This window comes from Pteropus alecto, unplaced genomic scaffold, assembly GCF_000325575.1.
Source record: "Pteropus alecto unplaced genomic scaffold, ASM32557v1 scaffold131, whole genome shotgun sequence".
In the NCBI taxonomy this organism is placed as follows: domain Eukaryota; kingdom Metazoa; phylum Chordata; class Mammalia; order Chiroptera; family Pteropodidae; genus Pteropus; species Pteropus alecto.
Genome location: NW_006434709.1, coordinates 12,644,273 through 12,650,632, shown reverse-complemented (window position 1 = coordinate 12,650,632; position 6,360 = coordinate 12,644,273).

Below are 6,360 nucleotides of genomic sequence, written 5' to 3'. Positions count from 1 at the left end.
CCCTCTAAGTAACATGAGGAAGAGAGATATGAAGCTATGAATGGGTACCACAGTGTGACCTTTTCCTGTCAGACAGGTCTACAAGGTGCCCTGAGGAAGTTGTGACTGAGCTAAAGTGTACTGGGGGAGGGCAGGGAGAAGAGGGAACAGCGTGAACAAAGTCAGAGGGTGCACAAGCAAGTATGAGGACTTGAAAGAAAGCTGGTGTGAGGGCAGCGTGGAATGAGAAGTGGAAAGTGGAGGGGAGGGCCAGAACTCACAGGGCAATGAGGGCTGTGCTAAGGATGACTGGGCTTTATCAGCTAAAAGCAACTGGACGCAAACGGATTATTTGAAGCAGCATCGTAGTGTGGTGGCATGATTAAATTGGATTTTGAGATGACCTCTTTGGCAGCAATGAGGGTAAAGGGTTTACTGGGCAAGACAAATGGCATAATCAGGTTCAGGTTCCATGTCTCCTGATTCCTAGGCCAGGTATTGCTGGCAGAACTATGCCGCCTTAAATGCCACACAGCTTTCTGTTGCTTAGAGTATGTGCCCTGAAGGTGAGGGTGTTTGAGGATGCTACCTGAATCTATATGTATCTACAAGGCAGGCAGCCTTGTGTGATGACAGTTTGTAAGGGGCACCACAATTAGGGAGCTGTTTTTATTCCCATCTTGACAGAAAAGTGGAGAGTGTCTCCCCCTGCCCCCATGCTCCAGTTTAGTTTCTCTCTCTCTTTGTGACCTTTATATAAAACCATACAGGTTAACAAACCAATATTTTATTTAATTCTCATTAAAAAATTGCAAGGTAGGTATTATTATTGTCTATTTCACAAAAGAAGAAGCTGAAATTCAAAGAGGCTAAATGATGTATGTTCTGATTTCCTCATCTGTAAAATGGAGGTAATAATATTACTGACCTCAGAGGATTTAATGAGCAATGCTGATGAATCAGTAATTGTTTATTTTTGTTATTATTATCATCCATGGAAACCAGAGAAATATTTAATGATAATTTATAATAACTACATTAGGTTTCATGGTTACCGCATTTATTTTCATAATACTTTCTTTTAAAGAAATAATAAAAGCAATTCAATAACTATTGAAAGTTTGGAAAACAATCACCTATATTCTGTTTATCCTGATAGAATATGATTAGGTCCATTTTTTTCATGAATGTCCATTTTTTCCCTAGAAGTGTACCTATCTTTACATAGTTGATCATAATGTACCATAATTATAACCTGCTTTTCCTCTTAACACTATACCAGAATTTTTCATGTTGCTGCCAAGTCTTGGTGAATATAATTTAAAATGTCTAATTATTTCATAATTTAATTAGCCATATCAGAGCATAGAGTATTTTGGTTGCTTTCAGTTTTTCTTCATTACTGATAATACTAAATGACTATTTTTATACATGTAACATTTTCTTCCTTGGGAGTATTAGGATAAATTTTCAGAAACTAGATTACAAATTAGATTAGAACTTGAATATTTTTGTAGTATTTGGTACTTATTAGTAAATCATGGTCCTGCTTTTTTATTTTTAGTTTATTAATCTTATTTGATAAATGTCCTTTGTTTTATTTGGCATCCGACCTATTTTTTTAAAAAAGTTTATGTGGATATGGGAGTGAGTAATGCAGAACAAAGACTTGAAGTCTTCTTTCTACTATACTAATGATGTCAATGGGAAAAAAAATTCTCACGGCCCAGAATGAAAGAGCCAGCCATTCCTTAGGGACTAGCTGAGGCAACAGAAGGGCCAGAAGTCTAGGATTTGGGAGTTCTGAGTTCGAGTCCTACTACCACCAGTCTCTACTGTTTGACTTTGGTCTTCTCAGCCATAACATTGATTCGTTGATTCTTGCCATATTTCATGGGAAGTTTGAGGCTTAGATAATGCCCCTGAGTGCTCTTGGAACAGTGTAAATCACTACAGTGGTGTAGGGCAGCACCTTGCTCAACTGAATCCTGAGCACTGAGCTGCTCTAAGAAGCTGTACTATAGTACTTCTCAGACTTGAATCTACATATGAATCACCTGGGCATCTTGTAGGCCAGGGATTTTACATTTCTAACAAGCTCCCAGGTGATGCCTGATATTGCTGCTGCTGGTCCATGGACCACATTTTGAAAAGCAGGCCATAGTAGCCATCCGAGTGGTTGTTCACTTGCACAGGTGACTATCTCCATGGTGCAGACCACAGAGCAATTTTAATAAATAAAAAGATTAAAAATTAATTGTAATTGGCCAGATGTTCCTGGAATGGGGTCTAATATGTTGGAGTGTATGGATACTGACCTGTTTCTGGAGTATTATCTGATCTATTTTCTCTTGAATGCTGGAGAGCCACTGAACCTAGAAATGGCCCCCTTGCTGAGATGTGGTAGGGAATGGAAAGCTGGAATAATGGAGTAGTAGTGAAAGGTCCTAGTCTATTATTATTATCGTTATTATTTATTCATTTATTTATTTATTTATTTATTTCTATCTGAACACAAACCCAAGTATGACCTTTTCCATCCTTGTTTTGTGTTGTCAGAGTTTCCACCAAAGTCTCCTAAAAAGCTGACCAATAAAATTTACCAGCAGCAACATAGAAGTCCTAATGCATTGTCACAAATCTTTCCAAACATCTGCCACATGAAAAGAAGCAAGATCCTGCAGTGGCTGAGGGCAAGAGGGCATCTCCGAAGTGAGACGTCCCCTCGCTGCTCTGAGGAGGCTCTCTATTGTTTGCAATTGCTGTCAAAAGCTTCTCAAGAGAGAGGGCTGGGACAAGTCTTGTCAGGGAACAAGAAAAGCTGGAGTGTGGCAGTTGGCCTCACAAATGTGAGGATGTTAACAGTCCCAGTAGGGACTCTCATTTCCCTTTCACATCACCAGGAGCTTCATGTCAGGAGGAAATCCTTTGCGTTTAGGTACTGTGGCAGAGAACTTTCCTTTGAAACTCAGATGACACTGATAGCCTAGTTTCATTTTTCTAAAACTGAAATGTCGTGGTCAGTACGTGGAGATACAGAGCCATTGGGTCCTGTGGAGTTGTTGCCCAGAGACTTTCATGATACATTTTCAAGAAGAAAGAAAGATTCCTAGGTTGGGAGGAAAAGTAGTCTGTCTGGGCATTAGAACTGAGCTTTGAAAAATTAGCATAGCTTTTGAGGAAACATTCGGAGGGAGAATATGATAAATGTACTTTTCTTTTTTTCTTTTCTTTTTTAATTTCTTTATTTCTGGAATTTTTTTTTCTTTTTCTTTTTCTATTTTTTTTTTTGCTCTGAGGACCACCTTGGTAGAATTCTTCAGTGACTTAAACTTGATAGTGCAAGTGGCTCTGTCCTTATGTATCATTATGTGTGCCTTTTTGGGTGTATGAATACTTTTAAAATTTATCTTATTGTAAGCAGTGGGGAAGTAGAATTTTTTTAAAAATATCAAATTAAAAGTTTTTCTTCTTGTTCATTGATCATCAAAGTCTTGGTTTAAAATTTAAAGTACAGAAAATAGTTTTTGAAATACAGAGAACTCTTTTTTAGGGGATGCTTAGCCAATAGATTTCTGCAATGAAAAGTTCTCTCAGTAAAAGATATGTATTTTTATATGCTAAAAGTTAGTGTTCGCAATTAAAAGCTGCTGCCTTTCTTTAGCATGAATAGATAGGCCTTATTCTAATAATGGCTTTAGAACAAAATGAAGTTATGGCCTGAATTTCAGAATATAACTTATTTAATAAAAATGAAAATCTCAAGTTTTCTTTATTCAAAATGTTAATGTGATCGACTTAATTGAGTTTTGATTGTGATAAAAGATGTTAGATCTACTCAGGAAATAGCAAGAAAGCAATATGCAAGCTTATTTACTTTAACGATACACAACATACATTTTTAGAAACTATAGTTAATTTGCTGTAAGCAGGAAGCAAAAGATTTGTTTTTGAAATACTCTTCCTTTTCTGACTAAGTATAATAATTGGATTTTGATTAAACTGTTATTTATTAATTCCTTTGATTAAGGTTTTATGTATATTTTAAAATAGAATATTGCTTCTATAGATAATTATTTTATTAGGAAACTATAAAATGATGTCTTCAACATTAACATCAAGTCATTTGGCTACCATTGGTAAATCACCATTATTTTCCATTGAGGTTTTTAATTCTGCTGTATTATTTGAATTAGAATTTAATTCTGCTGCATTATTAAAATTTAATGTAAATTGCAAATATATGATTTTACAGTGATCATCAATTGCTAATGAATGTAATGTGAGTTTAAAAAATGTTTTAAAACTGGTGTGATTCACAAGTAAGGAAATCTGATTTTTAAAATGGCTGTTGTAGAATCAGTGTAAAAGATTATTAAAATGTAAAATTAAAAAAGAAGAAATCTGGTCACCTTACTCAAATAGAACAGTTGGTATACTTAGGATTAAAACTGTCAGCCTAAAGCAGGTATATTTTCACTCTTCTACAGATAGAGGAACGTCTTTAGCCACAGGAAATGCTAATGAGTTTTTTGCAAGTCCTGTTATAGATGGCATTGTTCCTGTTCCTTTTTACCCCCCTATTAGGTAGAGGGTAAATGGTCTTGTTCCTGTTCCTTTTTACCCCCCTATTAGGTAGGAGACACTTCTGAAAGCTTGGTTTCTACACTGACAATGTCTCTTAGCAGTGAATGCAGGACCTCTCCAAGCTTAGAATAATTGGAGCCCTTGTCAAAGGAGAGGTGGAATATTTCCAGTTCTGGCCTGTTCTTGTAAAGGGGGCATAAATTGCAAGTCTTTCAACCTCTCACAATCCCTCTTGCCCTTTTTAAAAGTCAGCAAGGGGATATTAACTCCACAGAGGAACCTATTACTTCAGGTAAGGAACTGGGACTGTGGGACTGTGAACTATCTCTTGCCATCCAGTTTATCCAGATGCAGGAGGACCAGAGAGCATGCGGTACAAGCCAACTCTAGAAGAGCGTTTCCTTCAGGTGGGAAAGCACCAGGAAAGAGTTGGCTCCTCTACACAGAATCCACACAGATTTCAAATTTTATAATTTTGTTTTAGAGAAGCTCTGAAAAAAAAAATTTTTTTTTCACTGTAGAAAAATCTGCCTAACCTGTTGTGTGATCTGATCCAACCAAATTTTAGTTTTCAGGTAAAAGTAAAAATAGTTATGATATTGTACTTCCTAAACTCATAGATTTTTGAAACATCCTGAAAGCATACATTTTCATTTGTAAATTCATGTCATAATTGACTTACAGAAATCTTTGAATATGTTCTGTCATAGTTAAATGCTGTTCCATAATATTTATTCAGTCTGTAGATTTTTCTCACATAATATCCTTCCTGGTAATATATATATTGTTGTTTATTTATATAAGCTTCATGGGGGTCAAGCTCTTGCAATACATATTTTCATGTCAGACAACCTAAGGGAGCTAACAGAGGTATGGCATGATTAAGTTTATAGGTCACATGCTAAATTTACATGGAGAGCCAAGTTTCCAGCTTCAAGCAAATGACTTATCTGTAATTTGATGCAAGCAAAATGACTGACCTTTCAAATGTTTGTTGAGCTTCAAGTGTCCGGAATAATCAATATGTACATTATTGTTTATATTTTATGCTCCTCATCCCATTAATGTATGCCTACAGAGTGCCGGGACACCATTAGTTTCTGATACTTCTGAAGCTATTGGGTGGCATTTATCAAACAGAAAGCCAGCACATATTGACTTATGACAGCATTTCTTGAGCTCAATGTTTCATGAGCTGCTTATCTAGTTTTGGTAAGCTAGGCTTTTATTGCTCTGCAGCCTCCTCAATTAAATAATAATGAACCAATTTGTATAAAACAAACCTTGAACTTGCAGACTCATTAATTTCTTCATTGTGAGTGTCAGAAGATGTGTTCTTGGGCAGGGGAGACCAGAGAAGCATGGTGGAGTGGACTGATTGCTGGATGAAGGAGTTGGGGGATGGCTGGCTCTGTCTCTAACTGGCTGTGACCTTGGATAGTTCTCTTAATGTCTTTGAGCCTCTGATTCCCCAAATTTGAAGGGAGTGAAGTGGACCAGATAAACACTAAGGTCCAGTGAAGACACTCAATGGATAATGGAATATCAATATGCAAATATGTGAGCAGCTGTGTAGCCTTAACAGTAAGTGAAAAACTGAGACATGGAGAAATCTTTTAACCACCCTACCTTCCCTCTGTATGAAGAAGTAAGGGAAAGCTGTATTTTTTTTCTATTTGCCCAGAATATATTGGACTCATTGTGAGTGTCTGGGAGAAAGGTATTTGTGAAGTGTACACACATATAACAATATGTATATAAATATATAAACTATATAAAATAAATATATAAATA